This window comes from Camelus dromedarius, chromosome X, assembly GCF_036321535.1.
Source record: "Camelus dromedarius isolate mCamDro1 chromosome X, mCamDro1.pat, whole genome shotgun sequence".
NCBI lineage: Eukaryota > Metazoa > Chordata > Mammalia > Artiodactyla > Camelidae > Camelus > Camelus dromedarius.
The window spans coordinates 85,875,851-85,900,874 of record NC_087472.1 but is presented as its reverse complement, the minus strand read 5'-3'; the positions used below and the strand labels follow the sequence as shown (position 1 = coordinate 85,900,874).

The 25,024-nt window shown below is 39.4% G+C and overlaps 1 protein-coding gene across 3 annotated transcripts in view; it reads right to left on the bottom strand.

Annotated features, from left to right (window-relative positions):
- PRRG1 (proline rich and Gla domain 1) overlaps positions 1 to 21,942 on the bottom strand; it is a 100,953-nt gene extending 79,011 nt beyond the window's left edge. The window contains exon 1 of one of the 3 annotated variants that reach the window (XM_031445515.2): positions 21,860 to 21,942. The gene's annotated coding sequence lies outside the window, so the exon portion shown is untranslated. The other 2 variants (XM_031445518.2, XM_031445517.2) reach the window with 2 other exon arrangements.
- Between the last annotated feature and the right edge of the window lie 3,082 nt (positions 21,943 to 25,024).

Genomic DNA, 25,024 nt, shown 5'->3' with positions numbered 1-25,024 from the left:
AATTTGTAAATTCAACAGATTAAAAATGGTATCTCATTGTTTTAGTTTACAATTTCTTGATCACAATCAGGTTGAATATATAATACATAACATGTACGAGCTAGCTGTAGTTCTTTTAAGAAATTATAGCTTTTGGTTAGCAGTTCGTGTCCTCTGCTCTTTTTGGGCATGTGCACTCTGTTCTTAAATTCAAAAGCAGGTATGAAGGCCACTTTCTCTCAAAAATAAAATGTCTACCCAAAGGAACTACCCTCTAAGTAGAATCTTTACATATGTGGCCCTTATTTGATCTCTTCCTCTTTATATATGTGGCCCTCAAAGGGAAAATTTCTCCATTACCAAATTGGACGTAAGTTTCCTAGAAGCAATTCAAAAATAGAGTGCTCTTCAGAAAAGCTCCCACCTTTCCTAGAACAACTAAATGGAAGGCTTGTGGAGGAAAGCTTGGTCTCTGAGGAAAGGGATTTATCTACGAGATATGACTGCAGGGTTTTCCTGTTGCTGTGGTAAGTAAGGACAAGGGAATTATGGCTGAAAACAAATGCTCTGTATTTGGATAAAGAAAGAGACATTAAAATTCACAACTATCTAGAGAACACAGTAAGGAATGCCCATTAACTCTGGAATGAATCTCAAGAAGGAGTGCCTTAAGAAGGTAACAAAGAGTAAGAGTGGGGGCGGCAGCAGCAAGGATTAGACTAGGGTCCTAAGGGTGCCCAGAGGCCCTTGGCTTCATTCCAACTGGTTTAAACAGAGGACGCCCAGAAACAATTTGCTGATACAGAAATTAAATAAACTCTCACTACAAATAAGGGGACCCATCAAGTGCTGCACCCCTCCCACTATCAAATGCATTTCATAAAAGGAGAAAGGAATTGAAAGCTAAAGGACATCTGGAAATCACAGAACCCTAGGCAGCAGGTGGACTATTTATACACTTACAGAGTTAAATGGTTTCCATACCACTGGGGTCAAGTTCCTGGAACCACATTCTCTTGCACTACTGCTTATTTCCATCTCTGACCATATCCTTCATCTTGAAAATGGCCAAAGTAAGTTTAATTTGAAACCATGAGCCAGACCACACTTAAAACAGATACAAAGAATCTGAACAGGAAAGAAACAGATTTTGTCCATGAGATTTAGGATGGTAAGCACACTGCTACAATATGTTCAATATGTGATATAATTGATTGTGCCAGGATATTTTTGAGGGAGACCCCAATCATGAACAGGAAATCGTAGACTATTTACACAAATGCCATCCACAATGTCTTTGTCCCCAGCCTCTCTCTAGTAGAAGGGCTGGAAAAGTTCTCAGACTCCTTTTCAACTAAGGGTGTACATGTGATCCAGTTCCAGCCAATGTGATGTAAGGTGAAAGTCTTCTTTTTTTTCAAGAGGAAATACTTCTGGCAAAACCTTCCACCATTTGTCCTCTGTCATCCTACATGGAAGACAGATGTGAGGTGTGGAGTATAGCCACTGTACAATCATGAGAATGAGAACCACATGTTAAACTTCATGGTTTGGAAAAACAGAGAGATGTGTCCTTGAAGACATCTGCCCTGAACTGCCTGCCTCCAAACTTATTTTGTGAGGTAACTACACCCTTATCTAAGCCTCTGTTAATTGCATTTCCTACTAATTATAGCCAAACTCATTCCTACTAATATACCAAGGGTACACAAACTGTAACTGAGCTCTCCACTGTGGTATAAAGAGGCAGATACACATAAAAAATGCAATAAAAATGTCACAGATGCTATAAAAGAAGTAAAGGAAACTTTAAGGGAAGGTGGTCAGGTCAATGGTATCCAGAAAAGATACGAAGGCTTCAGAGACCAGGGAACACATGAGAGTCTTGAAAACTGACTTGTTTGCCAGGGGCAGTAGGGAAAGTATATCTTACCACGCCTTCTGTCCAACACTGCTACCTCTATTCCCATGCTAAAACAAGGAAAGAAACCTAGGATGCTGCAATACAACAGACTTCCCATTCTTCCAACAAAGATGTATAAGGATGTACCACAGCCAAGCATCGTGCCAAGAGTCAATGACTACCAAAATGACATAAAGCCTGCCCTCATGTTGCTCGCAGTCTAATGGACTTTTTCAAGGCCACCTCAATAAAGCAAGTAGTCACAACTCAGTGGCTGCATAACTGTATCTAAGATATACTGCTATGCTTGGTCTATAAGAAGTCAGATTTTCCAAGTTTCCCGCACTAAAACCCACCCTTGTTCCTTATCATCAAGGTATCGCCTCTCTCCTAGAATAAAGGGAAGGACATCATGTTGCCATTTGTGATCATTAAAAATCTTGGTGTAATTATGAACCTGGCAAAGGTCCCAGGAGATCAAATCAGTCTATTTTGCAACTCACAGCTCCAAAGCCTCTCGAGACAATCAGGACCTAAGTACTTAAAATTATCTCACCATCTACTCACCTCCTTGGAAACTGATTCTGAATTGTCTGCAATGTCTTACTTTAGCTACCAAGGAAGGTCAGTCTTAGGGAAGGTTCCTCCCACATACCAATTTTATTATTAATTTGAGGAGAAATTTTTCTTTGGAAAAGCATTTCACCAAATTTCATATAACTGTTCTGATTCTAACACCTCATGCAGTTTATTCTAAAACATACTTTCTTCCTGCTCTTCTTATCACACAGACATTGTGAAACATAAGGTAAGTCCCTTGAAAATATAGCTCCTTACCTCCTGTTGAACTGAAGTACTCATCTACCTCAGAGATGGGAGAGTAAAACTAATGGTCAAAATTGATGTGGTCTGATACAGAACCAATACGAATGCAACTGGGTGCTCAGAAGAATCAAACAAATTCATTATATTATGAATAAATCTTTCAGAATAAAATAATGCCATTTGTAGCAAAATGGATGGATCTGAAGATTGACATTCTAAGTGAAGTAAGTCAGAAAGAGAAAGAAAAATACCATATGATATCACTCATATGTGGAATCTAAAAAAAATAAAGACACAGATGAACTTACTTACAAAACAGAAACAGACTCACAAATACAGAGAACAAACTTATGGTTTTCAAGGGGGTAAGGGGTTGGGAAGGGATAAATTGGACATTTGAGATTTACAGATACTAACTACTGTATATAAAATAGACAAACAACAAGTTCATACTATATAGCACAGGGAATATCTTGTAGTAATCTATAATTCAATATCTTGTAGTAATCTATAATGAGAAAGAATATGAAAAGGAATGTATGTATGTATATGTATGGCTGAAACATTATGCTGTACACCAGGAATGGACACAATATTGTAAACTGACTATACTGCAACTAAAAAAAGGGGGAAGAATAAATAAATCTTTCAGAATCATCTGGGAAAAAATTGAATCCTGCTGGCAACATGCATGAATACCCATAAAAACATTCTTTGGCCTTACTTACCTTGTTATTCTAGTCTATGATTGTTTTCACATTTTCAGTGCTCACTCATGCAATTAAAGCCTCAAAGCAGTTTTGGGGCACTGAATTTCAGCCCCGGAAAGAGGGTGCATAGGGGGGATCCATAGCTACGCATCACTAGAGCCAATAGCAAGACAGCTACCACAGCCCCTTAGAAGCCCTAAGCCTTCTCAGGGTCCCACCAATCTGCCTACAGCACTGAGTAGATGGAGACCTAGGACAGAGAACTGAAGGGAGTTTCTGAGTGATGACACTGAATACTTGGATTAGTCTCAGGAAATAGTTCCATACAGCATCTCTTTTACAATAATCACACTTACAAGCTGATGCCAAATCTCTCATTTTAGTGATAGACCAACATGGCTGCTTTGATCTCATTCCTGTTCAACAGTGGGTAGCACCTACAGCACAGCCAGTGATTTATCATAATGATACCAAGACCCTACAAAATCTCTTAGATGTGAATTAACAAGAGAGTAATGAGCCAAAAGTATTGCGAGTTGTATTTGGATGAATTTTATACTTTGTAGGTGCACATATTCTCCAAAACACTTTAACCCCATTATTCAATAAACTTCAATTCTTTGCTAGTCTATAACTGTAAATTCTTTGATGTTTTCTATAAGCTTCCTAATTAATATATGTATTCTTAAGGTGTTCAAGTTAATAATCTCCTTTACTTTGGCTGTCATATGAGGTAGAAACTACAGAATGAACTTTATTTAATTATCTAGCTCACTATTCCCTACAGTCCTTCAACAAATGAGTCAGACATAAGAATCATTACAGGGACTTCCACCCAAACAAGTCATTTATATAGCACTATATAATGAAGTCTATCATGGACAAATTAATCTTTCATTTAAAATGACTTGAAATATAATAGCTGTGTATCCACATGAATAAAGAAAAATATACAAACATATTTCTTTAATCATATTTCTGAGATAATCAAGATGCTCACTCTTGGCTAATTCATTAATAGTGAGTCATTTATTATGGTGAAATAATGTTTACTGAACATCTGTTACAAGCATTGTACTGAGCAGAGTAGAATCTAGCATTTGGCTCAAAACAGCTGTAAATAGGTCTTTTAAAAAACCTCTAGGCTTTGTGAAAGTTATTCTATTTCCAATACAACTTAGTGAGGTGGGATGATGTAAGTTGCTCATAGCCCTCAAAGGATTCTACTTATCTAAAATGTCTCTTCTACTCCTTTTTGTATGGAAAACAACAGGCTAGCACATCACAAGGTTCTATCTTACCAACATTCACTAAAGGAACACATGGTCTTGGTTTCTAAGAGGTTATTTCAGCAAAGTAAGTTGGCTTTTTGCCCTCATGGAAATAGTCCTCAATACCTTCCATTTCTGGGTATGATAAACTCAGAATCTATAGCATTCTCTCCCTCCCACCCCCAACACATACACACAACTACACAGCCTACCTATCACAGAAAGAGAAACGAACTTAAGGTACTGGATAATGAACAAAAGCATACAGATCTCCCAGGGAACTCACAACTGCTGGGAGGAAGAGACAGGGAGCTATACCAGTTTTCATCACCACGGCTTCTGGCCTGGGGCTAAGTGCAGCATTTCTGACGAGCAGCAGCCAGTGGAGGAGGGTGCGCATGTGGGAAAGCCCAACATTATCCTGGCCTAGGAAACCAGAAAAGTTGAGTTGGGAAAATGCTGAAGTGAGGGAACCCCAGAAGGAATCCCTAAACCCTGTCTCCCCACATCTCTGACTGAACTACACTGTTATGGGAAAAAAAATGCAAAGCAAAAGAACAAATTCTGAACTGAGATTCGAACTGCCACCCAAAAGATGCTGGTGAATGAAGAGAAGCAGACAGACACTGGCAGACTGCCCTCACTTGAAGGATGGGAGATGGTGGGGCTGAAAAGGGTCTGGGTGCAGCCCAAGTGCTCACAGCAGAAGTGAGCACATGTGAAAAATCCAGTCCTGCAGACCTGAAGAACCAGGTTTAAGAAATCCAGGAAATCATGAGCACTGAAGAGAAAGAGCTAAAGAGTAGATCCCCAAGTCCTGACTACTCACATCTCTGACTAGACCCTGAACAATGCTTACACAGGCTGGACTCCTAACAGCCCATCCCAAAACAGATCTGAACACAGACAAAAGCGACTTCTCAACAGAAACCATGGAGGACAGAAAGACTGGAGCAACATCTTTAAAACCTTGGGGCAAAAAGGGAAATGTTAACCCAGAATTCTACATCCAGCAAAAAATATCACTGAAGGGTGAAAACAAAATATATTCAGATAGAAGAAAACTAACAGCAATTGTCCCTGGCAGACCTGTACTATAAGAAGTGCGTTTTTTGGCAGCAGCCTTGCACTGTAAGAAATGCTAGAAGTTATTTAGATGGAAGGGAAATGATACCAGATGGAAATGGGACACTCAAAAATGAGTAAAGAGCAGCAGAAATGGCAAATGGCTGAATAAATACAAAAGACTGTATTTTGCTTTTCTTCTCTAAAATTCTTTATAAACCAAATAACTGTTTAAAACTAAAATAACAGTGTCTTGTGGCATATATGTGTATGTGTGAGTATATATATATGTGTATGTGTCCATGTACATGTAACAACCATAACAAAAAGGACAGGAGTCTGGGCCAATAAGTTTGTAAGATTTCCATGTTTTACTTGAAGTAGTACATTATTAACTAATGTACTAAGTAGTATTATTAACTAATTTAGTGGACTGTGAAAAGTTATGTTTGTATATTGTAATCCCTAGGGTAGCCACTATAAAAATAGTACGAAACAAGAATAGCTAAAATATCAATAGAAAAAGTAAGACAGAATTCTGAAAACATATTCAAATACTCAAAAAACAAGGCAGGAAAAGAGGAAGGAAAAACAGAGGAGATGTGTAGAAATAAAAAATAAAATATTAGGCCTATGACCAGTCATGTCAATAATTACATTAAAGATCACTGGACTAAACACTCCAATGAGAGTTTGTTACAGATTGTCAGAAGACAAAAATAAAACAAACCACACAAGCATACATTGTTTACAATATAAATAGGTTTAAAACGAACAGATGAAAAATACATACCCTGCAAAGAGTGAAAAGCAAAAGGCTGGAATGGCCATTAATATCACAAGACAAATTTCAAAACCAAATGTATTACCAGAGATAAAGGAGGACTCTTCATATGTAAAAGGGTCAATTCAACAGAAAGGCATCAATCCAGATGTATACGTATTCCACAGCAGAATTTCAAAATATTAAAACAAGAATTGACAGAATTAAAAGGAGAAATAGACAATTCTCCAATCACAGCTAGGGACTTTAACACTTCTGTCTCAGCAATGGATTGAACTAGGAAAAAAAAAATATCAGCAAAACCGCAGACCTGAACTACATTATCAGCTACTTTGACTTCATTGGTATTTATAGAACAATACATCCAATAATGGCAGGATATACTTTCTTTTCCGGTTTACACTGTATACTTACCAGGAGAGGCCATACTCTAGGTTATAAAACAAGCCTCAGTAATTTTTCCTTAAAAAAACTGAAATCATGTAGACTATGTTCTCTGACCACAATAAAACTAAATTAGAATACAGTTTTAGGGCAGACAGGACCACCCTTACATTTGTGATTCACCAAAAAGATTCAACAGTAGGTTATACTCATGGCTAAGATTTATCACAGTCAAGGGTACAGAATAAAAGCAGCACGAAAAAGACAAGCACTGGGTAGAATCAAGAGCAGGGAGACACAGAATTCTTATACATACTTCCTCTCTAGAATCAAAATACAGGGACATATGCCAAGTATCTCTGCCCAGGGAAGACCAGAAAGAGCAACGGAGTCGCAGGGTTCATGGCTTGTATGGAGGGCTGGTCATAGTAGGCATATTCTGTTATGTGACCAGCCATGGTACCAAAACTCAGGACCCCAACAATTAAACTAGGTACACTTCATCAATCTGGATGTTTGTACAAAGCAGTTCTGACAAACAGGTACAGCACGGTCTATTGCTCCTGGTGTACAAAACAAAATCAACCATTAACATAAAAACAGGCAGAAGGCCATATTCCGGGGGGTTGACCAAGAGTCAATCATGGTTCCAGGTTCCCTCAGAGACATGAAGGAGTTAGCAAACAGACCCACTGTGTTAACATTTTCTCCACAAACACCAATATGTAAACCAGAAAAACCCTACATATTTGGAAAGTAAATAATAAAACTCTAAATAATCATTGGACCAAAAAATAAATTACACATATACTAACTTCTCTTACAAAAGGGATCTAAAAAATAGAAGGAGTATTACTGTATTAGAATAAAAATTACAGTAGTATGTAGGGAAATGTATATGATTGCATTTGGATGAAAAGCTCTCAACCAAACAAAAAATAAAAAATAAGTAAATTACAAGAGAAATTAGACAACATTTTGAACTGAATGGTAGTGAAAATACAACACAAAATCTGTGGAATGCATTTAAAGTTGTGCTTAGAGGGAAATTTATAGCCTTAAAACGTCTCTATTAAAAAGATCATAATGCAAAATCAACAAGTACCGTAGAAAATTTTTCAAAAATATGTAAGAAGAAATTACCCTCCATGTGGTCTTCAATTTTTCCCAAATACAATGCCAGAACAGAAATGTTTTGTAGATGTTTGTATGGTGAAACTTTTCATTTCTTTGGAAACCAAAATACCACAGAATCTATGAGCAAGTGGGAACCACGTCCTGAGTAGCAATGCATCACTTAAAGTACAGCATTCTGAGGAGGCCCCAACACTGTGGTTGTTCTTTGTCTCCTACCATAATTAGGGAGATGTCTGGGTGGGGGGAAGGGACAGCTTCAGAATTTGTGTGGTCCTTCCAGTTGTATGAATAAGATTTTCTAATGAGCAGATCTTGGTGTTTTCCCTGGCCTGACAATGTGAGAAAAAGGGTAATTTCAATAGAAAGCCATGGCTTCTGTCCACCTACAGATCGGGGGCCCCATTCTGCCCAGAGACAAGTACAAGGCTCAAAGAGTACTCCATGGTACATACAGCAGCTGAGTGTTTGGCTAGTGAGAGCCCCACTGTGTCACACAGACATTCCCAAAGCACCAACACAATGGCCGTGGGGGCCACAAGCATTACTAGTTCAGCTGTTAGGCGGGCTTGCCACACTTTCATAGATTAGGCTGGTAAGGGGACAATGAGCTCTGAAAGATTCAATTTATTACTTGCAGAGACGGCAGAAGCAAAATCAGCATGGTGTCAGGGCACTGAGTCCTTAATCCCACATGCTGACATCAAACAGGAGGGGCCAGATGACAGACGTCCAAGTGATGTGTCATGCTGCTGTCAAGGAGCCACCTCTAAACTATACCCAAGCAGTTTTACAGACTTACACAGATACCTGAAGTCGTACTCCACCGGGTACAAGGTGGAAACTCCTGAACTCAGCTGAACTAGGAGATGGATGAGAAATGGACTTATGACAGGTTCCCACAAGGTTATGTTATGAGAAACTGCCTCATGGCAGCTCCTCACCAGGCTGCTTATCTCCCCTTGTTCCAGGAGGAATCACAGGGCATTTTGCCAAGACCTGAGTCAGACTATGGTCAAGCACTGCCCCTGTGGCCTGAACGAAGATATGCAAGGTGGCCAGGGTGCTGTACAAAGAAGCTTTTCTACAATATGCTGAATTTATCTGCCTCTCTGTGAACCAGAAGTACGAGAATGATATTCAATGCTAAGATTTCTGAAGCAGCTACTAAGAGGTGACACTGAACATTTCAGCTGGGCCCTGAATTAGTTAAAAGAAAGTGACAGAGGAGTAGAGGAAGTATGAAAGTTTTAACAGAATAGCCTCTGCCACCTACCCATGCAGGCCAATGGAATTAACCACTCCAAACAGAGGCACCCTTGAAACGGGGGCCTACTTCTAGGAGGTATGTACAGTGCACAGTGAAGGAAGCAGTGTACCAGCTCTATGACTCCCCGAGCCACTCTTGGTCCTACAGAAGGATACTCTCAGCGTCTGTAATACTCCTTGGAATTAATACAACTGCTTCTGGTCAAACAGAGCAAGGTCAGATCAAAGGCTATGGTTCTAAAACAACCAGCACACTATAATCAGAAGCACCTACCCCAGACAGTGCTAGAACCTTAGACTGTAAACAAATCCACATCAGGGCTCTCTGACACAGTATGCCTTAGTCCTGGCTAGCTGAGAAACCTGCAACAAAATGACTTTGAATTACATTTCTTTAAATACAGAGATGGACAGACAGACAATGGATGATCACTAAGTAATGGACACAACTGCTTACAATGGACAGCAACAAAGATTTACCTACGCCAAAACGGAGGCCAGGTGAGCATCAACTTTTGGTCATCTTAACAGAATCCATAGCTTCCATCAATACTATGTAGAAATTATAGTAAACATTTTTGGAATAAAAAGAATGAAATACTCCTTAAAAATTTCTCTTTAATATGACTAAATGTAGGAAGGAAATGCTCTAGATTTCTTTGCCAACATTATACAGAGACAGCATCTGATTTAATTAAGGCTGTCTGAAGACAATTCATATACAGTACTAGACAAACAGGTCCTACCTAGTGTGTGATGAAGGAAAAAAGAGAAGCAAAACCACGTCATTGTGGTAATGTAACAGGAAAAAACATAACACCATCAGCTGAACAGTCCAGTGACTAGAGCACAAGGAGGGAAACCATGGATAGGCCAAGAGAATTAGGGTACAGTTAACTGCACAGCGTCACTGGGCGGACAGGAAGGAACAGGAAAAATAACTCACAAAACAACTTATGGCCTATTATCCAGCCAGGAAAGATGAAGTAGGTAAGTGAAGCCTTCTGCTAGAAGTAGAGTTCACCGTATGCTATCAATTTGCAGGATACAAAGGAAAAAAACATCTATTAAAGCCCATCTTTTCTTCACCACAAGACTAGGCCTATCACTCAAATACTTATATTCATCATTATGTTTTAATAGAAGGGTACAATGGATAATCTCATTACTTCAACAATATTTGAATGGATAATCTCAATTCAACAAATATTTTTTGAGCACCTACTGCATGCCTGCCACTGTGTTAAGCAGAGATTACCCTTTCTAACAGATTTACATGGTATCCTCTCATTCATTCATTCATCAGTTCATTCAACATTCACTAAGCACTTAATGTTTGCTAGACCATGTTTGATGACCGAAGTGCACACACAGTAAGTGTCCAATATACATCTTCTCTCCTTAAACACAAGAGTTTTACTGTGTAAAGCTGAGAATGGGAGGAGGCAGACCAAAAACATACTTCAGGCATTGGGGCCTCCTGAAAAAAAGCTCCAAGATTCAGTGTTAGAGAGACCTAGATTGGAATTCCAGCTTTACCATGTACCCTAGAGTGATCTTCAGCACGTAACCTCTCTGAACTGCAGTGTTCTCAGCATAAACTGGGGATAAATGTCATATTCTCTACAAGGTAATAAAAAATAGAAGTAAAATACCCAGTACAACATAGCGGGGGTCATTGCTGTTGTTATTATCGTTATTAAGAAAGATAACCTGTGTGGCCAGGAGTTGGTTGAAAGATAAGAAACAAAATAATGTGGGCAATTTTCTGAATAATGAACTCACTATACTTCTGTGAAGGACAGGGTTGCTTAGAGTGTTTTTGGGTCCCAGAGGAAAAAACAAAATCCCATTCTAAACAGGATTTACCGCAGTTCCTGGTCTTTTGAAGGCCCTGGTATCCTCTTCCTCTTATCAGCCCTAAAGAAGTACACTAGAGGCCCCCCCACTGGAGCGGCAAGAAATCTGGGAGTATTCAGAATCCTGCTGCCCAGTCCTAACCAGACAGAGATCAAGGAGACAAAGACGGTAGAGACGCTCTGACCCCTGGCTAATGAGGCTGAGATTCTGGTAGAGAATTAGCACCAGTTAAATTGTTAAGAACTCTAATCCAAATGAGGAACTCAGACAGAAAAAAGCAGAAGGCAACTCTGAAAGGTTAGACACATACAACCTTTAAGAAAGTGAAGAGTTAAGCCTTCAGGGGTGGATGGGTTTTCTAGAAGCACTGTGAAGGGTAGTATCTGCAGGCTGGAGGCTTTCAGTTATCTGTGGACGGGCAGAATGGGTTAAGTAGTGGTATGAAATGACTGGGGAGACTAGTAAAAAGGATATGAGTATAGTGCTACAAAATAATGAACCCCTGAACAAGGATAAGAGCAGTGGGAATAGACTATTCAAAACTTTGCAAAGGTCAATTCTATAAACTGAGTGGATGTTCATAGTTTAAAGAATGAAGTATAAAGAAAATGTTAATAATAAATATTAATATCTATCATTTGCATTTTTAGTTAAAGGAACTTTAAAATTCAAGGAACACTAATTTTGCAATATAGTTCATATTAATGTAATAAAATATTTATATTTTCAGACTGCTTATGAGTTTAAGGAAAGAATTTTTTTTTACTTCTCTATATGATATTTTCTTGATAAATTCTAGGGAAAAAAATGAGTGAGATACTGAAGTATGATAAAATTACACAGAATAGTAAATATATTCTTGCCAAAATCATTATTCTGGTCCCATGAGTAACGCTACTATAGAGGAAAAAACCAGGAACATATTCTATCAACTTTTTTTCTGCAGTGACAGCAAATTTGAAAATTAGGCATGTGTTTCTAACTTTGCCAGCTTTCTCCCTGAAGCAAACATGTCAGAGAGGATTACTGTGGCAAGTTAGTCATATGGATTTTTTTTTTAACAAAATTGTAATGCATAACATTAGAAACCAAACCACAAAGAACAGGCATTCTGGAGCCAGACTGGAACAAATACACAGAGCACACAGAGCTCTGAATAACAAGGTTTTGTCACTCAAAAAGGAAGGGTTTGGTTACCTAAGACTCCAGAAAATAACACATCTTCTAAAACACAATTTTGAAAGGAGGGAAAAAACAGAACACAAGGAATTCACTCCAAGTTAAAAATGTAAAACACAATACATGTTCCTAGATTCTAAATTCCGAGGCACTGAAAAATGTACCTAAGCAGCTCAAATTGTGATTGAAATTCTGGCTCATTTAACTGCCAAGCCTTTCAAGAAGATAATGAGTGCTATCAAAAATTCATCATAAGTATTTGAACGAGCTTGAAAAGATGTATACCAGCTATTACCACCCAATAACAGAGAAAGCAAAGCAACCATTGAGCATTTTTAAGAGCTCTTGATTATCCTGCCTTGTGGCACTTTGACTCTCAATACTGTGGAATGCAGTGAAAGTAGGGCCTAGAAGGAAATGTAGTGTTAAATGCATACACTGAAAAAGATAGATCTAAAATCAAATTTAAGCTTCCAACTTAGAAAACCAGAAAAGAGCAAATTAAATTCAAAGTAAGCAAAAGAGAAATAATAAAAATAAAAGCAGATATCAATGAAATTGAAAACAAGAAATCAACAGAGAAAATAAACAAAGCCAAAACCCAATTCCTCAAAAAGATCCATAAAACCAATAAACTTCTAGTCAAGCTAAGAAAAGCAAGAGACAAGTTACAATATCAGAAATGAAAGAAAAGACATCATTGTAGATCGCATGGACATTAAAAGGTTAATAAAGGATTATTATGAACAAATCTATGCCCACAAATTTCAGAAAGTAGATTAAACCAATTCCTTGAAAGACACCATCTGCCAAAATTTACACAAGAAGAAATAGACAATATGAATAGGCCTATATCTACTAAAGAAATTGAGTCAATAATTAATAATCTTCTAAAACAGAAAGCAACAGGTTCAGATGGGCGCACTTGTGAATTCTATTCAACACTTAAGGAGAAACTATACCAATTCTCTACAATCTCTCCCAGAAGATAGAAACCATTGGAATATGTCCTAACTCATGAGGCCAGAATCACCCTAATACCAAAACCAGACAAACACATTACAGGCAAAGAAAACTACAGACTAGTATCTCTCGTGAACATACGTGTAAGAATCCTCATCAAAAGATTAGCAAATCAAATCTAACAATGTATAAAAAGAATTACACACGATGACCAAGTGAGATTTATCCAGGTGTGCAAGGCTGCTTCAACATTTGAAGACTGATGTAATCCATCACATCAACAGGCTAAAGGGGAAAAATAACATGATCGTATCAGTAGTGGAGAAAAAGAACTTGACAAAATCCAGCACTGTTTTATGATTAAAAACTCTCAGCAAATTAGGAATAGAGAAGAACTTCCTTACCTTGTTAAGAACACCTACAAGAAAACATCTATAGCTAACATCATACTTAATAGTGAGAAACTCAAAGTTTTTCCACTAAGATGAGGAACAAGGCAATGATGCCCCCTCTCATCACTCCTTTTCAAGTTACACAGGTTGGGAAGTAAGAAATTAAACTGTCTTTGTTCACAGATGGCATTAGCATCAATGCAGAAAATCCAAAATAATCAACAACAACAAAAAAACTCCTGGAACTAATTAGCAAATGATAGCAATGCTGCAAGATACAAGATTAATATACAATAGTTAACTGCCTATATACCAGTAATAAATAAGTGGAATTTGAAATTAAAAATACATTATCATTTACATTAGCACTCTCCCCACAAAATGAATTACTTATGTATAGATCTAACAAAATATGTACAAAATCTATGAGGAAAATTCCTTGTAATTGTGACAAAAGATATCAAGGAAGAGTTAAATAAATGGATAATTACTCCATGTTCATGGACAGAAAGATTCAATATTGTCAAGATGTCAGTTTTTCCTGAGTTGATCAATGTATTCAACACAATCCCAATAAAAATCTAGCAAGTTATTTTGTGTATATCAAAAACCTTATTCCAACATTTATATGGAGAAGTAAAAGACCCAGAACAGTCAACTCAATATTGAAGGAAAAGAACAAAGTTAGAAGAATAAAGTTAGAAGACTGACTTGACCGTATTTACTGACTTACTATAAAGGTACAGTAATCTATAGAGTGTGGTATTAGAGAAAGAGCACAAATAGATCAATGGAAAAAAAAGAGCTCAGAAATAGATCCATATAAATATAGGCAACTGGTCAATAACATAGGAACAAAGGCAATATAGTGGGCCAAATGGTGCTGAAACAACCAAACACTCACAAAAACCAAAAATGAATCTAGACAAAGACCTTACATACGTCACAAAATTTAACTCAAAATGGATCACAGACCAAATGTAAAATACAAAACTATAAAACTCCTGGAAAGTAACATAGGAGAAAATCTAACTGACCTTGGAAATAGCAATGACTTTTCAATACAACACTAAAAGTATGATCCGTGGAAGAAATAATTGATAAGCTGGATTTCATTAAAATTAAAACATTGTCTTTCACAAAGCAGAAATTTAAAAGTATGAGAAGACAAGCCACAGAATGAGAGGAAATATCTGCAAAGTAGACATCTGATAAAGGAGTGTTATCCAAAATATACAAGAAATTCTTAAAACTCAACAATATGAAAAAGAAAAATCTAGTTAAAAAATGGACAAAAGATCTGAAGACACCTCAAGAAAGATGATATATAAACAGCAAGTAAGCATATGAAAATATGTTCAATATCTTATGTCATTAGTGAATTTCAAATTAAAATGAAGTATTACTACACACCTACTTGAATGGCCAAAACCCAAAATACTGACAAAACCAAATGCTGGTGATAGCATGCAGCAACAGGAATTCTCATTCACCGTGGGTGGATGTGCAAAATGGTACAGCTGCTTTGGAAGATATTCCGGTGGTTTCTCACAAAACTAAACATACTCTTACCATATGATCCAGCAATTGTGCTCCTTGGTATTTACCCAAAGGAGCTGAAAACTTTTGTCTACACAAAAACATGCATATTGGTGTTTATAGCAGCTTTATTCACAATTGCCAAAACTTGGAAGCAACCAAGGTGTCCTTCATTAGGTTAATGGATAAACTGTGGCATATCTAGATAATGGAATATTATTCATCACTGAAGAGAAATAAGCTGTCAAGCCATGAAAAGGCATGGACAAAAATTAAACACATATTGCTCTGTGAAAGAAGCCAATATAAAATGCTCATATACTGTGTAATTCCAGCTATATGGCATTCTGGAAAAGGTAAAACTATGGAAACATCAAAAAGATCAGGGCTGCCAGGGATGAAGAGGCAGAGCACAGAGGATTTTTAGAGGAAACTATACTGTATGATGTTACAATGGTAGATGCATGCCATTAAACATTTGTCCAGACCCCCAGAATGTACAACACGAAGAGTGAATGTTAATGTAAACAATGGGCTTTAGGTGATGATGTGCCAGTGCAGGTTCACTGCTTATAACAAATGTACCACTATGCTGCAGGATGTTGATAGTGGAGGAGGTTGTGTGTGTTTGGGCACGGAGGGTATATGGGAACTCTGTATTTTCTGTTCAATTTTGCTGTGAACCTCAAATGCTCTAAAAAATAGTTCAATACAATTAATAATAAAATATAAAAAAAATTGTGTGTATTGACTGAATAAAATTAATAAAACAAAAAACAGTAAAATGAAAAATTTTTAATATGAAAATGAATATATTGTATGTATATGCATGACTGAGACATGGTGCTATACACCAGAGATTGGCACACTGTAATTGTCCTTCAATAAAACATTTTTTTTAACACTTCATTGATTTTTTAAAACAAAGGCATGACTCCTTCTCCTCCCTTGTAATGACTTGATCCATTTCCAGAGCTTCCCGTCCACCCATACTGCTCTCCTGAATTCCACCTGGATATCACATAGTCATCTCAAACTCAACATGCCTATTACTAAATTCATGGTCTTCTTTCTCTCAAATTTTCTTCTCCAAAAATCTTCCATATCTCACTAAATGGCTACTCCATCCTTCTAGTTGCTCAGATCAAAATCCTTGGCATCATCCTTGACTCTGATCCTCTGTCGCAATTCCCTTCCAATTCCATTTACAACAAGTGAGCAGGAAATTATCATTTATCATACCTCCAACATCACACTACCTTGACCTAAGCTTTCACCACCTCTTCTCTAACCGGTCTTTCTTTTGTTCTTGATCCCCTTGCACTCTATTCTCCACAAAGCACTCAGATCGATCCTTGCAAAACAGAAATCAGATTGGATCACTTCTCTCTTTAAACTCTCCATGGCCTTCTTTCTGACTCCTTACAATGTCCTCTCACCATGAGCTGGACAATCCTACATGACCTTCCCGCCCTCCAACACACCTTCTTACTTATCTGACCCTGGTTCTTATTATTCATCCCCACTCATTCATGCTACTCTAGCCACAAGGACTGTTTTTTGATTCCTAGCAAAACGGTCTCAAAAAGGTACCACCTCAGGACCTCTTTGCTTGCTGTTCTCTATGCCCAGAAAGCTCCTCCTCCAAGTAAGTGGTTTTCTCACCTCTTACAAGTCTTTGCTAACAGTCAAGTCTCCCCTGATCACTATCCTCCAACAGTCTCTATTCACCTATAGGTGAATACCTATAGATAGATGTTTCACTATTCTCTTTTACTTTGTATTTCTCCAAAGAATGCAATGCTATATGACATTACATATATGTGTGTGTGTGTGTGTGTGTGTGTGTGTGTGTGTGTGTGTGTGTGTGTGTGTGTGTGTGTGTGGAGAGAGAGAGAACGCATGCTTATATTTTACTTATTTATTATCTCTAATGAGATGTAAGCTCCTTGAGGACAGAAATTTCCAATAAAAATAAAATACAAGTATTTTATTCACTGCTGTGTCCTCAGTGCTTAGAACAATGCCTGGAAACTGAGAGGCACACAAACATTTGTTGAATAATAATTACATCAATACTTATGATATGTCAATCTTACGGCAAGTACTAGGGCAACAGCATTACAGCAGTGTGTCTAGACTTAATTAAAAAAAAAAACACTCTAAATGAGAACAGTTGTGAAAAAACACAATTGTGCAGCCATTAGAGGTAGCTGGAATAGCTGTACTGACTACTTTATTTACCAGCATCATTAAACTTAAAGAATCCAGAGTTCATGGATTATTTAAGTTCCACTGAAGAATAGTATGCAAACACACCTCCCTTACAGATTATTCCTTCAAGTTCTCCTGTCTCTACCTTTAGATTTATTTTTCTTCACTCACTCTTTTCCCCTCCATTCTCTTGGTGCCCAATTCCATTCCCTCCTGCTCTCTGGCTCCAGTCTCTACTTACCAATCATATTCCCTGAGGGCTACACTACTTCAAACACTCCAGCCGGATTTTCACCTCTCGTTACACATTCCCATTTTCTTGATCCCTTAAAATTCTCAAACTCCAGTTTTTTTCTTCCTTTCTTCCTTCATCAACAATTTACCAAAAAATGTGTTTATCTTCACTGCATCTACTTCCTGACCAACATTGTTCAAAGTGGTTCTTAACCAGGGTGTACATGAAAATCTGGAATTTTTTCATGCCCAGTTTCCACACTCTGCAATTCTGATTTGATGGGTTTACCTTGGAGGGAAGGGCACTAAATCTAAGTATGTTGGTGAAAACAGCTCCCTAAGAGAGCCTAATGCATAACTCAGATTAAGAACCATTACCTTAAATACCTCCCATGTTTTTTTCAGGTCATAATAATGATAATGTCCCACCAACTGAGAAGTATAATGAAATCAACCTTCTGCACCTGACATACCAAAAACAAAAAGGCTCCTGGTCACCAAATCCAACTGTGTTCTCTTAGTCCTATCCTTTCCAAACTTTAAATGATATCTGATACCACCAGCTTTAAGCACACTCCTCTCTTCAATATCTTTTTGGTCTTTTGGGCTCCTCTCCCTTCCTCCCTGCCAACTTGTCTTAATGCCACCTACTACATCAGTGCCACTCAATGTCATCCGAGGGTGAGCAGCATCACTATCGTTTGGAAACTTGTAAGAAATGAAAATTCTCAGGCCCTATCCCAGACATCAGAAACTCTGGGGGTGGAGCCCAGAAAACTATGCATTCTTGTGATTACTGTGCCCGCTCATGTTTGAGAACCACTGTGCTGAGCCATCTATTTTAGATACATGGGAGGAATCTACAACCACAGGACTGAAGCTCGAACAGAGTAGATGTCAATACATACATATTTTGAAGTTAATTGCTACTGAAATAAGAGCTCTCATAAGAAATGGCAATTACAAACAACAATACTACCATTTTTAGGCAATTAGTATGTGCTAGATATTATGATAGGTTGTTAATGTACCTGGTCTCACTTATCAGGTATTATACTTGTTTTTACAGATGAAGACACTGACACTTAGACAAAGATGTTTAACACCTTGCCTCCAAATTTCACACCCTTGACCACCGTATTATTGTTTCCTGCATAGAGAAGGAAAGAAAGGGAGTCTTGGACAGAACCCTAAGAAAATGACTCAACAGAAGTGATTGATGTTGTCTGGCTAAAGTGTTAGAGGAAAAAAAAAAAAAAAAACCAGAAGTGTGGGGAGAAAGTCCAGGTGAGGAAAGTTTTAAGTAGGAAGCCTTAATTACAGTGGCTGGGAATTTTTTTTTTTTTTCAGTGCGTCTACAGACAACAGAGAATGTAGAACTTTTTTTTCAAGTAAGTTTTATGGATGCTACTCATTCTCTCTGAGTCCCAAGTTTTATTCACAAAACCCAGGCACTAATGTGAAATGTTTGGGTTGGAGGGGGGGTTCAATGGTTAATATTATATAAAAAAATGAGATGAAAAAGAGCTTTCACATTTAGGTGGAGAGGGGATAAATTAACAAACTTAGAAGTTTACTAATAGAGGGTTGCCAGGATAGGTTTTCTGCTTTGCAGGCACAGAAAGCTGGAGTAACCAAGTAACAAATTCTGACTCATTTTAAAATTACAGTATCAATTCTATTCACTTATAAATTAATTATTTGCTCATGACATTCCCTCCAATGGGTAAATCCATTTACCAGGCGAAAGTTAGGTGTTGGGGTGACAAACCTGAGTTGGTAAGGAGCAAGAGGAAGATAATCCCTGTTACGAGCCAGAGGTGACTCAAAGGCAAGTGATGCTGGTAAAGACACCTGGCTGGCCAAAATAGTCAGGTGAAGCCTATTGAGGCTTAATATGAAGACTCACTAGCCAAATACTCAAATCACCTTGCGATCTAGGAAGAATACAATCAATTAGTCTAACTGATCTAATAGGTTACAACTTCTTTAGTTAAACTGGTTTTCAGAAGACACCATCTGGCCAGCTTGATCCAGTTACAAATTCCTAAACTCCAGCAGCACCCTATTTGTCTCTTTCTACAAATGATTAATCTTCACTTCATGTTGACTTTTCACTAGTTTCAGTATCAGAAGTTGACCTTTAAAACAATTTTTGGCCTTTTTCTGATGCCTATTTTGCCTTTATCTGCAAAGATTTTGCACCTCTTTTAGAAGGATAAACCACAGATTACTACACAGGGACATATTTCCATACTTATTTCTTATCCACATCCCAAATAATGTTCAAACAGTAAATATAATTTCAGCATTCTGAATTCCTTCTATTGTCCCATGAACTTTATGTGATACAAATTACTATCTTTCTAACTGCATTTATTAACTGTAAGTGCATTTATTAGTCACTTAGTACATGCCCAGCAGCCCCAAGCATTGGGGTTACACAGAAAACTGAAGTTCTGGTACCAAGAAGGAAATAAGGTCATTTGGTACCAGTTTAACACAAAAGGGGGTGATTAATTCATTCTGAGGGATTTGGCAAGTTTTTCCATGGGGTGAATTGGGCTGAGTCTGGAAGGATGAATAAGAGTTCATTAGGCACTGGAAAAGGGGGAAAAAATCCCTTACACCTCCCTCCCCAAATTTGGTTAATATTAGTGGCATTTAACTTTAAGTAACAGTAAAAGAAAGAGTAAAATGACAATAACAGAAGAAATCCTGATCACTTCATGTTTGGGGGGTTGGAGAGGGGACTGTGCCTTTAAACACACTTTAGATCTGAAAGTAAATGTTTATAAAGCAGGATTCATAATCAAGGGAAAGGGGTGGAGGAGGAAGAAGTTGTTTGTTTTGTTGTATTAAGTTAAACAAATGAGTAAAAATATCAACTCTATGCTTGGGAACACATATACTACATTTCATAAGGACCCTAAGTTTGAAAATGAAAGCCTTGGAACCTTATCCAAAATTACAGTATTTTCCCTGTTGTTTTATATCTCCAATATCACTTTTAAGGTTCCTAAGGTGAATCTGCCGAAGAAATTGGCGGCATCTACACGCACCCAATAATCCACTCTTGATTGAAACCACCAACTGCACCCTAATCAACTTTCCAGTTACCCTGACCTTAGCACCTTCACATCCTTCAAAGTTTGTCTTAATTTCTACTATGACTATCTCAAGGCATTAATTTAGCTCTAAGTTTTGACACTCCAACTCTTCATCCTTCCCATTATTTCCTCTTAAATTCCATTAGTTTCGCCTTTCTCCTGAAGGAACACTTAGAAAATACATCAAGAGCACAATTACAAAACCAATGGCTGCAGCCAGTCGGAACACACACACTAATTTCCACTCATACTCCTCTCGAGGCTGTTTGTACCTCTGATCAAAATCAGCGGACCAGGGAGGAGGAAAAAGCTGAGGCAGGAAGGTTGTTCCCCTCCTTCCAACTCCCCCATGCCTGCCCCGCTTCCCTCCCCGGTTCCCCAGGGCCGCACCGCGAACTCGTGAGCTCCCCTCCACCGACCTGCCCCCGCTGTCACCCGCCACTGCCTAGAAAACAGTCATAGCCTTTGTTAAAACGTCCACGAGCACAATGTACCAGAAGACGGACACATTCCCGGGAGCGGGGTGAAGAAAGTCACACGAACGCCACGCCCTCCTTGGCACTAGCTTGGGGCGACAGCCCACCTCCCCTACATTCCCTCCTCCCGAGACAAGGAACGTTCCTGGCAACTCTTCACTTCAAGACGGCAGCGTGGGGGAAGGGGTGGGCCCGGGACGCACGCCGCCCAGGGGCACCAAGCGGGGATACTTAACTTGAAGCTGGGACACCCTCCAGCGCCCTTGGCGAGTCTCCCGGTCCTGCCAAGCCTGAGTCCGGACTTTCAGCCTCTGGAGCCCTTTCCTTCAATCTCTCTGTTCACACACACCCTCGCCCGCTCCCGCCACACGCACTCTGCTGCCCACGCGGCCGGGGCCGGACACCCTTCGGCAATGCGGCCAACCCCGCTACCGTATGTCTGGCAGGTTTCTCCTTACAGGACCGAAGGTTCCCCGGGCAGTCACCCGCACACTCCCCTATCCCTCCCGGGACGCTCGGCCGGAACCACGCTCCCCGGCAGCGAGCTCCGCGCGGCCACAACACTCACCGCGCGCCCCGCGCCGCTACTCCGCTCTCCGCCAGCCGCCAATAGCGCCTGCGCACTCCCACTGCCGCGGAGCTCTGTAGGAGCCTGGAGCCAGGAGCCGCCGGGAAGGGCGGTGGGAAGCGGCGGGGCGGGGCTAGGAGAGGAGGGGCGGGGCGGGGCCTCCGCCGCCTTGGTCCTGAAGACCTAGCGCTCAGGGTGCCGGGCTAGAGCTTTCCACTCTTGAGATCTGTGTATTAACAGTGGCAGGGGAGTCTTCGAGGCTCCTGGATGCACCCACACAAACTCAAGAAAGCTCAGCTTGGCGCGGAGCCAAGCTTGCCAGCCCCCGGGGTCACCACGCCTCTCCCTGGAGCCACCCTAGATCCTTGAGAGCCTTTCACCCTTTTACGTGCCTATCTCCCCACACATTATTCCGCCCACTGGCCTCTCTTCATCGCGCGCAATACTCAGCTCTCTTCCAGAGGTGAGCAGCATGGAAATCTCTCACCCACAGACCGCCTGTGCAGGGCACCCTATTTAATACGTCTCTGCTGTGTGTGAGCCCAGAAAGTAGGTGGTAACTTTCCAACCGTTGCCCACTGTTACAGCTCAGCCTTTACCCAGCGAACAAATTCTTTTTCTGATCCTGGACTTCAGCTGACAACATATGCTTTTTCTTAAAAAAAAAAAATCTTGACCAAACCTACCCGAATATCTTGGGAAGAACACATGTTGTCAAATAAGACCCATCTTTGATTAGAAAGCCACCTCAGAATCTGAGCCTTCTTAAAAGCCCCCGAGAAACAGAATATTCAGCCTGTGTTGTCCTGTGGATTTTGCCCTAATGGTTTCAGGTTTTCTGGCATTTAGCATTTTAAGAAGCCTAACTTGATTATTATTCCATGCTGCATGCGTGCTTAGTTTTCAGTTCTACGCTTTTCTGTTTAAAATCTGGTCAGCTGTGGTAACTCACGTGCCTTCAGATCAGCTATTAAAATAAACACACCTGAGTGAATCCAAAGTGAATTGGCCTGTGGGCCTGAAATGATTTATTCCAAGTTACTTTTCTTTTCCTCTTAGTTTTACTTTAGTTTGATGGAACTGAGGAACATTTGGCTTATTAAGAATAAAAGAAATGCCACAGGACCACGCCAGTAGTCCTTCCCAGCAAGTATTTTGACTAAAAAGGGAAAGGAACATTTTGGGGGAGAGTCTGGTAATTGCCCTTAGAAATCTGAATATCCTGACATTCTTCCCATTAACCTTTGCAGTTCTTCCATTTGTGTATTTTACAAACCAGACTTTTGGAAATCATTTTTATTTTGCATTTGTCAAATAAGCAGAGGGGGACTGTAGTGAGGACATATTGTAAGAGTGTATGTATGTTGGCAAATGGAGACACAGGATCTGTAGACTGAATAAATCTGTAAGTGCCTGAAGTAGGACCTTGCCCTATTCGTTTCGCTGGTAAAATATTTCACGTACAAAAGGTGCTAGAAGAAAAAACAACAACACTGGGTTAATAAAGATAATTTTTGCATCCTTAATAGATGTGTCTGTATGTTTGCTCACTTTCATTTGATTACCAGAATTATTTTCTTATTTTATGTCTGACTTCGTCTGAATATTTTGACTGAAGTGATGAAAACTAAAACAAAGTAGCTTAGGCAAAAAGAGAAAGTTATTGTGTAACCCAAGTTGCGAAAGGGTAAGTCTAGGATTGGCTTTAGGAATAAATGGAACCAGTAACTGAATGCTTCAAATTCCAGGTTAGGCTCTCAACCCTGCCTCTCTTGGAAGGGGTCATTCTTCAGAACCTCTGAAAGTCATATTGTGTAGACTTGGAACCATGGCCTCTGGCAAACTGGGCTTACACCTACCAAGCGGTTACCACACACAATGTGCCTCTCTTCGGTCAGTTCCAATTTTTAGAACACCAGATAAACAGCGTGATTGAGTGAGCTGAGTAATATAATCATTGAGAGAAAGCACAGGTGTGACATAAGAATGGTGTCAGCCGAGGCGGGGCTGAAGAGGGATTCCAGGAGGTGAGCTGTCCAACTGGAAAAACGCGCGAGAAGCCGACACGGAGCAAAACAGCACTTTACTGCAGTACAAGCGGGTGGTGCCTGCGGCAGTGGCGGCGGCACTCTGCGCTTTGTTCTAGTTCAACAAGACGGCGCTGCCCACGTGGCGCACTTGTCCTCTTTTTATCTATTTTTGCCTGCACACGTGCAGTGTTTCTTTCTTTGTTTATGGGGCTTACATAACATCACTAGCGCATGCGTACTTCTATTTTCTTTGTCCTAAGACTTATTAACTGGCACACGCGTACAATCACTGTTTACCTTATTCATAGGCATGTTGTTGTGACCCTCGCCCTGGGTCCCACGGCCTACTCGTTCAAGGCTGCTGACAAATGGTACCCCCAGTAGAACCACATAGTCGGAGGAAAAAATGAAGAGAAAATTTCTAAATGAAAACAAAAGGTAGAAGGAGATGCTGTTTTCGGAAGAAGAGAAAAGTGCTAGAGAGACCAAAAAAGAAAAAAAAAAAAAAAAGGTTCACCATGGAACAACTGTATTTAAGGAATATAGCCTTGGAATTTCTTTGATCTCTCTCTCCGAATTTTTACTCAAGTACTAATCAGCCTTCTCAGTAATGTCTCTGTATTGGTTTTCTATGGCTGCTATAAAGTAAAAAAATTACCACAAACTTAGCGGTTTGAAACAACACAAATGTTTTACAGCTCTGAAGGTCTGACGTCTGAAAAGGGTCACTGGGTGAAAATCAATTGTCAGCAGAGTTGAGTTCCTTTATGGAGGCTCTAAGGGCTTTCTCGACTTTTCCATTTTCTAGACACTACACATATGCCTTGGTTTCTGGCCCCCTTCCATCTTGAAAGCCAGCAATATTACTCTCACACATTGACAATTCTGCTTACATCTTCCACATTTAAGGAGCCTCGTGATTATATCAGACCCACCCAGACAATCTGAAATAATCTCCTTATTTTAAGGTCAGCTTATTAGCAACATTATTTCCACCTGAAACTTTAATTTCCCTTTGCCGGGTAACATAATATTTCCACAGGTTCTGGGTATTAGCCTTTGGGGGCAAGGGCATTATTAATCCTACCATGGTCTTTATTTTCATAAAAACCACAGAGCCAAAGGCATTGGTTCC